The sequence below is a fragment of the Chrysoperla carnea genome, chromosome 1 (assembly GCF_905475395.1).
Source record: "Chrysoperla carnea chromosome 1, inChrCarn1.1, whole genome shotgun sequence".
Taxonomy (NCBI): Eukaryota; Metazoa; Arthropoda; class Insecta; order Neuroptera; family Chrysopidae; genus Chrysoperla; species Chrysoperla carnea.
Window position 1 is genome coordinate 86,938,180 of NC_058337.1, and position 11,731 is coordinate 86,949,910.

Below are 11,731 nucleotides of genomic sequence, written 5' to 3' on the forward strand. Positions count from 1 at the left end.
TATAGGTGTTCATAAAATCACCTAATTAGTCTATTTTCGGTTGTCTAACCGTCTGTTTGTCAACACGATAGCTCAAAAACTAAAAAAGATATCAAGCTAAAATTTGTATAGCGTGCTCAGGAAATAAAAAATGAGGAAAAAAAATGCTCAGAAACTAAAAAATGTAGGATCTATCTTGTAAACCGTTAGAGATAAAACAAAAGGTAAAAAATGTTCCTTCTAAAAAAATAAACAACTTTTGTTTGAAACATTTTTTCGTAAACATCACTGTAACCCGTGAGAGCGCAAATTATGCGCACATTGTAAAGTATGTATTATATGGAAATATCAGTTATATATGTGTGACATGAATATATGTGTAATGTGACAGAGTAATCAACACTGTCTATACATGGTATTTCAACAATTAACTCAGTCCATTGTTTGTTTTCACTTGTTTTTTTTTATCATTAATATCTAATACAAAAAAATAATAGAAATTTCTTTTGGTCCAGGGAGGAGACAAGACAAGAATATTTGGTCTAAATTAAAACCCTACAAAAATTTATTTTCTGTAACTTTACTTGCAACTGAATCAATTGCCATGAGTAAAAATTTCAAATCGATGGAATACTTTAAAAAAATTGAAAGACAAACAGGTCCATCCACACATCCATTTGGAAATGTTATTTTCGGACACCTCAATAAAAGGTATTATAAAACTGTGGATTTCACTTTTGTCAGTAAAAGAAAAAACAATAATTAGAAAATTTATAAAAGAAATACCGTGATAATGTTGTAAATACCGTGTAAGGACATCGAAAATTTTCAGAGTTGAATACTTATATCTCCTTGTCTACGAATGTATTTTGTATGTTTTTGTTATAGCTGCTATAAAATAAGGTGTATTGAAAAATCTATTTTTAATATTCAAGATTTTATGATGTTCAGTTTAATTTTATGTTAAGTAATATGCCTTTTTAATATAGGTAAGACATAAATAACATATGTATTGATGAAATTAAGGTATTTAGTTAACATATTTATGTAGAAAAATTGTGAACTAACATATAAAAAACAAATGTTAATTCAAGAGCTTTTAGAATGAAAAATTCACAAAATCTTTTAATTATATATAACCAATAACGCACGCCTGTACAGAAAATGTTTATACGTCTTGCAAAACTCAATTAAAAAAGCCAAAAATTGTAAATTCGAATAATTGAAAGGATTGGTAGGGATAATAATAGCCCCTGAATTTTGTGTTTACTTTTTGTCTCTGAAACAAGTTTAACTTGTTTGTCTGTCCTTTGTTTTCTTCTTCTTGATGATCCTCCGAGCAAGTTTTCGCTTTTCATCTTCTGTTTCTAGCATTAGTTTATCATAAATCAATAAAAAATAATCATGTATTATTAATTTATTGAGATATGATCAACTCCGTCAATGATTTCGTGTTCCCCTGTTCTCACCTGTCTCCTCTTTTATTCACTATTTTAAAAGTTATAATTTTTTTGGTGCGGAACTCTTATAGAAAAATAAAATCGGTTAAGTAGTGGATTCAAAAATAACGAATTTCAAACAAACTTTTACCCTCCTGCATGTCATTGAGGTCAATAATTGAGATAATCTTACTTATCTTTTTAGTTGAAATCGGTTTCGTAGTTTCGGAGTTTTCATACATGTGATTTATATATATATAAGATTATAATAAGCCTGGATAAGAAGCTAATGCAGACACGGAAACAAGGATTACATTGATCAATGAAAATGAGTTAAAAAGTTCTGATTTTATTCATGGATTTAGGTAGTGCTTTGTGCTTACAGAAATAAATCAAGGCTCAATATTCCGAATAAATACTTAGTATTATAAAATTATATGCATACAAATTCATTTAACGTCCACAGTCCAATCTTATAGTTTGGCATTTTTAATGCTATATGTACTTAAATTACCAAATTATTTATTTCATTTTTGAAACTTTAAGTAGAATATAGACGAGTATGAAAACAAAAAAGCTTTTTTAAACTAGAAATCTTATAAAATGAAAAATTTTCAAGAATTTTCGAGGCATTCAAATTCACAATGAATTTTTCAACAAGTTTTTATTTATATCTATAGTTCACGCAAATTATAGGAATTTGTATAGTTGAATTTTGTTAATTCTAAAACTAGCAGCTATTTTCAACGTTTTAGTATTTTTAATTTTATTTTCGGGATTTTTATAGTTATATTGATTGATTTTTGCTGATTTTTTACGATTTTCATGTTGATATCATATATATCGAATACAAACATGAAATTATAGATATAATTTAATATACACTTTTAACATATCCGTATAAAAAATTATCTTTATTTAAAAAAAATTTAAAATGAAAAAATGTAATAAAGTTATGGACCTGGATGAAAGTTATACTGAACATATTTATATCTTTTTCTTTTCATAATAGCAAATGGAGAAGTTTTTAGAACTTCAATATTTCTCAAAATGAATTGTTTTGACCGAAAAATGGATAAAATGATCTCATTTCATTTTTCACCAAACAGTTCACATTAAATAATAACTGTTCTTTTACATTGCATCAACGATTATTAGTATGAAAACAAAAATCACTGGTAAAATCATTTTTAAATGAACACATTAAAGACACTGCCACACGATGGGCGATGATTTTACCTATTATAATTTTACACACAAAAAAGGGATTTTAACGTATATATAAAAGATCATTTTACCCGTAACGGCATATAAGAATATCGTCAGAAAAACTGACCTTAAAATTTATTATACGCCTATCAATTAGTCAACAGGAGTCAAAAGTAAAAGAACCAGACAAAAACTAGCTGCTGTGTGTGCTGTGTACAACTTAACGCGTATCGCAGCTACATTCAACTCATAGCAAGGAAACATGCTTATTATAACACCTCTTTCTTGTACGCATTGCTTAATGTATACATACGTACTCTCATACTCGTAGGAGATGTACTATGCCAAGATGAAATTAAACAACCAGTATGTCACTTTCTACTTATATAATTCACCAGGTCTTGTGAGAATTCGTATCCCGAAAATCTTTTTTAAAATTTAAAATTGAAAACCTACCACTATAAGTTGCAAAACCACTCGTTTCAAAATGTAAAGAACCAAATTCCTAATTTTCCTGGACTACTATATATATTTCATACAATAAAATCGATTTTACAGTTTAATATAAGAGACACTAAACGAATCCCTTGTCTTTTAGTGAAGAATTATAGTACAAATCGTCATAGAAAAATCAATCAAGTATGTAATTGAACATGTTGAATGTCTGTGTTTATATGCAAATCCAAAGCTAATATCGTTGATACAGTCAAACTTGAATAAGTAGGATAATCTCAAGAGAGGTGATATGTTTGTAGTCATATATTCATACATCGCATACTTCATTAGAATACAGACCAGGGTTAATCAATCTCTATATATATTATAAATGTGAAAGTAAGGATGTTTGTTTGTTTGTTTGTTACGCTACCACGCAAAAACTAGTCAATTCATTTGAATGAAACTTAACAATAATATAGCTCATACATACAGAATAACACATGAGCTATAATTTATAAAGATATATTTTTTTTTTAATTAAAATTTAATTTGACATTACCATAAATTACAGATTTCTGTAAAAATAGTCAATGTAAAACATTTTATAGCCATCTTTCCTGATATACTCAATGAATTAAGACTATTTTACATTTATAAAAAATGAAAACCGTACATATATTTTACCTGAGTAAAACAATCTCTACCATTATTTCGAGTGTTATGGAAAGGGAATAATTAGTGAGAGCAAGAGAGGTGAAGGCTATAATAACACGACGGTGTTTATCAATCTTTACTTTTAAACCCAGCGAAGCGGGTGGGTATCACCCTAGTAGATAATAAATACAAATATTTAAAGCCAATAATTCGGATAATTCATTTAGAATTAAAAGGAAATTAATACCTTTCCTGTTATTTGTGAATTTTGTTTGTAAACTTATTACTTTAGGACATAATAAAGAAACTTTCTATCACAAAATTAACGGGCTATTCGAAAAAAAATTGTTATATTTCCACTTAAAATTCTTGTTTTCCAAAATGGGTTCTGGAGGGGGGTCTTCCCTTCACTTTATCGTAAAATGCTTGTTAATTAAGGACATAATAAGGCAACATTTTATCACAAAATTAGCGGGATCTTCAAAAAAAAAATCGAATGCATTTTCAGTTAAAACTTTAGAGTTTTTTTAAGTGGGTTCTGAAGGGGTCTTCCGTCCACTTTAAAGTAAAATACTTGTAAATTTATTACTTAATGAGTCAACCCTAGTAGCTCATTTGGTTAAGGTGTAACCAATTCCGTTCGCGGTATGTATAGGTTAGCGGGTTCGATTCCCGCCGTCACAACAAAAATTAATTCATAGTTGTGATGCACAAGTGTAGTGCATGGTATATGCATGAAGGAGGTGCACTCAGCCTCTGAAAATAATTGAGGAGCTGATAAATGAAATTATCAGCGGAAAAGGTGGTAAAACACATGTATGGTATCACAATGGGCTCTATAGCCTAAGTGTGTCCTTCGTGGACAGAAATGAATATTTGTGCCAGCTTTTTGGACATATTATAGACACATTAATCACTTTGTTTTTATTTTAAATACATGCATTTTTATGACTAAAAAACTGTTTTAAATTTAGATGGTGATTTCAAAAATTATCATTACACATTGTTAAACTTCCAGCACTGTTCATTCTATTCCAAGGACGTGCGACAAAATGTATGTAAATTGATACTTTTATCACATTAAAAGATTATTTTATAGCTGGCGCTAATCTGTTTTAACTATGCGAAAAATATTGAGATTTTGTTTTCTTTTAAGCCATTTAGAATGGTCATAGAAGTATACGACAGGTCAGAGAGTACGCAAAAACTCCTATCGACTTAGAATTTTTTACCCTAAGAATATTTTGACACATAAGTATGTAAATAAAATTAACTTTTCCTTATAAGTGATAGAAAAATAAAATTCTTGTCCGAAAGTTATTTTGATATATGATAGGGGGTCTTTTGGTGAGCTTAACTTCAAAAATTCAAGATTCTACCTTTGGGGACACATATCGCCTTCTTGAATTTAAAGGTGCGTCCGGTTTTTCCGCCTTATCTCGTTCCCTAGCAGTTTTAACAAAAAACAGTAAAGAAAAAAAAGTTATTGTAGGCCTCCCGCATCATTATTTTTTTAATTTTAATTTATTTTTATCCATTTATACAATTAACTGTTAACAATTAATTATGATGTGGGTCGATTGGTTCGTTCTTATCCAGGCTATGGCAGTATGATCAATTTATCGCCCCATTAATTATAATTATAATTGACCATATTGCCGCTGCCTGGGTTCGAATCCGCAACATCCCAAGCAGCGTTCAAACGAATAAAGTCGATAAATAAGAGTAAGATAAAGCCATCAAAGTTTTGTTTTTATCTCATTCTAGCAAAATAAAATTTAACATGGAGTAGAATGGTATACCATATATGTAGCTATGCTGTAGCATATGGCTGATACATACAGACGTCATTGTTCTTATCGGATCTCTGTTTAAAACTTGTCTTTAAAATGCTATCATTCGTATTTTTTGGCCGATTTTAATTTTAATTTCACTATTTGTCATCTCGCTTACGGTTTTTAAAATTATTTAAATTTCATGCAAATACCCAATTCAATGTCAATAGAATAACGTTTTTCAAATAACAAATCGTGTTTATTATTAATGATTAAGGTTGCTTGCCATTGACACATAACTCAAGTTCAATCTATACGTGGCGTAAAATTTTTGATAATTTTTATTGATAACAATTGAAATTTTATGAGAGTATGACATACTTATATTGAAACAATGAATTTTATGTTATTGATTTAATGCATGTAATTCAATAACTTTTGTTTCAAACCAATAATAAAATTTTTAACACTTCCGCAATAATTATTAATTGTCACATATGTTTATGCAATTTCTTTTAAATGATTATACAAAAATCTTGTATACGTACTGTGTGGTCCGTTAAAACTTACAACGTATTTTTTTGAAAATTTATACTATCTAGAATTTTTATTTCTTTTCAATATTTAGTCGCATCAATGAATGCTTTTACTCACAAGTCCCTTGTGTCTTAAAAGGTATCAATTAGATGACTACAGGTGGTTCAATATAACATAAACCTACACTGTGTTCATTTCAAAAGTATCCACCCTTTATAACTCTGGACCTGATGTGATTAATGTTTTGAGTGAAAACAGGTCGATTTATATTTAGGAGTAAGTTCAAAAATGATACCTAGAGAAGTTTCGGTTTCATCTTCTGTGTAGTCTAACTTAAGAACCAATTGATCAATTCCATTTTTTTTATAATCATGGCTGAAAAAAGAATTGTATGCCTTTTCAAATGACGTATCACAAGGTAGGGGATGTCGACGTGTTTTCATTCAATAATAAAAATCACATTAGGTCAAGAGTTATTAAGAGTGGATACCTTCCATCTTTTGTGTAGTCTATCTTGAGAACCAATCGATCGATTTCATTTTTTTTTAAATGATTGAATAGAGAATTTTATGCCCTTTCCAATGATGTTTATAAAGGTAGGGGGTGCAATTTGAAATTTCAAAGTTAGGTGGAAAAACTTTTTATGAGTTAAAGGGTGGAACCTAAAATTCTCTAGGTACCATTTTTGAACATGATATCTAAAGCGACTCGTTTTCACTCAAAACAATAATCACGCCAGGTTAAGACTTATTAAGAGTGGATTCTTTTGAAATAAACGCACTGTATGTTTATTTTATACTAGCTTGATACCCGTGAAGCCGTGATACGTTCACTGGGCTTCAAAATGAAAAACACCGCTTTATAGCCTCCACCTCTCTTGATGTGAACAGTTTTCAATTTTTTTAAATGTAAAATAGTCATAATTCTTTGAGTATATCAGAAAAGTTGGTCAAGAATGGTTTGACATTTGCTATTTTAAATTTTTACAGAATTCCTTAATTTATGGTTAAAAAACGATGATTATAGATCTGCTCCATCCATAATCATCATTTTGAACCATAAATTACAGATTTTTGTACAAATTTAAAATAGTAAATGTCAGATTAAATTTTTTTTTTTTTTTAACATACCTTTATAAATTATAGCTCATGTGTTATTCTAAAGTATAAGCTATATTGCTGTACAGTTTCATTAAAAACCATTCGCTAGTTTTAGCGTGAAAGCATAACAAACAAACAAACAAACAAACATCCTTACTTTCGCATTTATAATATATAGATAGATAGATAGATAGATATTGAACCACCTGTAGTCATCTAATTGATATCTTTTGAAAGACAATTATATTTTCAATATTTTGTTAAAATCATTTTTGATAAAAAATTAAATTAAATTAAATTAAATCAAACAAAACAAAAATTCTATTGAATATAATAAATTGTATCCAAAATTATCATTGTGTGAATTCAGGCAATTAAAAAATTATTTTTATTCTAATTTTTATATAATAAATTGTTGAATACAGAAGGAGATCGTGTTTAAGAAATAAGATTTAGTATACAAAAAAATAGTACTAATCTCACGTAAAATGAGAAAAACTCTCACTATTATACTATTTATATAATAACATAATTATACAGTCACAGGTAATTTTTTTTTTATTAGTGTGCGAAAATTTATAACCACAAAGTAGGATATAAAAGAAACACAGGACCTTCTCACAGAAAATTGTTTCTTCCTATAATGCTGTATTTGATTCGTAATCAAAATGGTAGAAACACAAAATTGATTGTATTTTAAAAGTATCTAATATAGGAATACATTCTTGGTTTATCAAAATTGCATAAAATTTGGATGTGATTAAAAGAGCAAAATTAAATTTTTTGGATATTGATGACGTCATCAAGTTAATAAATTTGATTTTTTTTATAATACAGGCAAATTTGATCCGATCTTATTGGAATTTTTTTTGAAACCCACTAATTTTGGGTCACTCTATTCAGCTGCGATGTCAGTTTTTTGCTAGCTATCACTTATGTGCTTAATTCCAGGACCAGTTCTCCACATTCTTGAAACCTATTAGAGCTAGGTTATTTTTGATCAAAAATTTGAAAAGTATGACCCAAATTTAGTAGGATTACATACTTGGTTTATGAAAATTGGATAAAATTTGGATGTGATAGAGCAAAATTCAATTTTTTTGGATTTTGATGACGCCATCAAGTTAATAAATTTGATTTTTTTTTATAATACAGGCAAATTTGATCCGATCTTATTGGAATTTTTTTTGAAACCCACTAATTTTGGGTCACTCTATTCAGCTGCGATGTCAGTTTTTTGCTAGCTATCACTAATGTGCTTAATTCCAGGACCAGTTCTCCACATTCTTGAAACCTATTAGAGCTAGGTTATTTTTGATCAAAAATTTGAAAAGTATGACCCAAATTTAGTAGGATTACATACTTGGTTTATGAAAATTGGATAAAATTTGGATGTGATAGAGCAAAATTCAATTTTTTTGGATTTTGATGACGTCATCAAGTTAATAAATTTGATTTTTTTTTATAATACAGGCAAATTTGATCCGATCTTATTGGAATTTTTTTTGAAACCCACTAATTTTGGGTCACTCTATTCAGCTGCGATGTCAGTTTTTTGCTAGCTATCACTAATGTGCTTAATTCCAGGACCAGTTCTCCACATTCTTGAAACCTATTAGAGCTAGGTTATTTTTGATCAAAAATTTGAAAAGTATGACCCAAATTTAGTAGGATTACATACTTGGTTTATGAAAATTGGATAAAATTTGGATGTGATAGAACAAAATTCAATTTTTTTGGATTTTGATGACGTCATCAAGTTAATAAATTTGATTTTTTTTATAATACAGGCAAATTTGATCCGATCTTATTGGAATTTTTTTTGAAACCCACTAATTTTGGGTCATTCTTTTCAGCTGCGATGTCAGTTTCTTGCTAGCTATCACTTATGTGCTTAATTCCGTGATCAGGACTCCACCTTCTTGAAATCTATTAGAGCTAGGTTAATTTTGATCACAAATTTGCAAATTATGACCCAAATTTAGTAGGATTACATACTTGGTTTATCAAAATTTCCAAAATGGTACTTTGATACATTTTAATAAACCGGGAATATATTAATAATAACTACAATTTTCTGTATTATTTAATTTATTTATTATCAACAAAATTTCGATTTTGAAGGTTAATCATTTCCTTTGCAAAATACCCCAGTATCAATTAGGAGAGTAATGAGTTCCTTAAAAATGTTTTGCTCGGAAACGTTGAGAGAAATCAATACTTTGATTGATACTCTATCATTTGAATAAATTAAAAAAGTTTATCAATTAAATGTACAGACTTTTTAACGCAAAATGACACGATTATGACGACTCTCCCCCATTTTGCCTTTTATATGTTAAATACTATCAGTATCCAAATTTTCATCAAAATCGCGCCAATTCCGATATATATATAAGGCGTAACCTAAATACTTGCCACCGTTGCTATTGTACCCTCATTACGGCCCTGAACATGTCTACACAATTATAAGCTGACTTTATAAACTTTAATAGTTAAAAGTTTAACTGTATTAAGGATTAGCTTCGCCTAATTTTTTTACAGCCATGAATTTAAATCTTTACCTTAATTTTCCAATAACATAATTTATATTGAACAAAATAAAATTTTTCACGATAACATTTCAGAATGTAGAAGCCTGCAGTTAGTGTTTAACTTGCTTCTCTAGTACAGAACAGAGTTATCACAAAAGCTGTTTATTTAAAAACGGATGTTGATAATTTTTTGTTGATATTATTCGTTAAACTATGTTTTAGAATGAACACACACCAATAATGTGTTACAACACGTTCATGTTCTAACTTATTTACTAATATTATTATTTATATTTATTCTTATGTTTTTAAATTGTAAGATTTATTTAATAAAGTGGTCTGACTGACACTTTATTATACTACCGCACCGTTCGCACATGATGAATGGAGTCATTTAAACCTATAATCCCACCAAAAACATAAATGTGTAGAAAGGCGTAGATGTAATAAACTCCCAATAAACTCAATTACGTCAGCCCAAAAAAGTTGTGAAATCCCGTAGAGAAAAAAATTCTTCGAAAAAAAATTATAAAAATGGCATAAATTTATTGAGTAACTTTTCCGTAAAGAAACATTAAAGTATTACATTAGCAACTTTTCGGTGACTTCATACCTACACGCACCTGTATAGGAGAACAAAAGATAATCGTTAACCCCCTACTATCTCCCTCCTCCCCTCTAATGTTATGACGTTATAATTTTTCCACAACTTTTATTAAACATCAAAATTTAAATTTAAACAATCAAAGTATTCTTTAGATTAAAGTCAAGCACCTACTTAACAAAGGCCTAATTTTTTTTACTAAAGTACGAAAATTATTGGTTTAAATTTCTTGTGTAAGTTTCTCCTTAGTACGTATTTATTTAATATTTTACTTCGCAAGTTTTCGGAATACAAAAAACGAATCTAAAAATAAAAAACTTGCGAAGTAAAATATTAAATAAATACGTACTAAGGAGAAACTTACACAAGAAATTTAAACCAATAATTTTCGTACTTTAGTAAAAAAAATTAGGCCTTTGTTAAGTAGGTGCTTGACTTTAATCTAAAGAATACTTTGATTGTTTAAATTTAAATTTTGATGTTTAATAAAAGTTGTGGAAAAATTATAACGTCATAACATTAGAGGGGAGGAGGGAGATAGTAGGGGGTTAACGATTATCTTTTGTTCTCCTATACAGGTGCGTGTAGGTATGAAGTCACCGAAAAGTTGCTAATGTAATACTTTAATGTTTCTTTACGGAAAAGTTACTCAATAAATTTATGCCATTTTTATAATTTTTTTTCGAAGAATTTTTTTCTCTACGGGATTTCACAACTTTTTTGGGCTGACGTAATTGAGTTTATTGGGAGTTTATTACATCTACGCCTTTCTACACATTTATGTTTTTGGTGGGATATCACTTCTTTTTGCCAGGCAATAGTATTTAAGTTGAAAGTGTTTGTAACAATTTTAACTCACCATTATGCATACATTGAATTACTGTTGAATACTGAGCCTCGTACGTCAAGAAATATGCCGAACAAGATGTCATCAAAATTGTGTTATTTATAAATATTATAATGAAAATTTCATTTTCATATAACTGATATTGATTATTATATAATACATTCTATATAATTTACGCCTAATTTGCGTCCTCATGGGTAAACAGTCATGTTTTCGAAAAAATGTTTTATGCAAAAGTTGGTTATTTCTTTATAAGGAATATTTTTTACATTAAAATTTTTGTTATATCTCTAACGGTTTACAAGATGGGTTCCACAGACCCAGGAATCAATTGACGTATAATGATAATTTACGAACTTGACCTCACTTTTTCCGTCCTGAGTACGCTATAAAAATTTCATCTTAATATCTCTTTTCGTTTTTGAGTTATCGTGTTGGCAGACAGATGTGCAAACGGACAGACAGATATTATGTAACTGCAAATATTTAGGCCTTATTTATGGGTAATACGCACAGCTTGATTTCATATGATAGTTCTGCACATGAATTGATCCTGAATATTACAACGGCTCATACAGGGGCCTTATATTTTGTAAGTGCGCATATTTGGGTCTT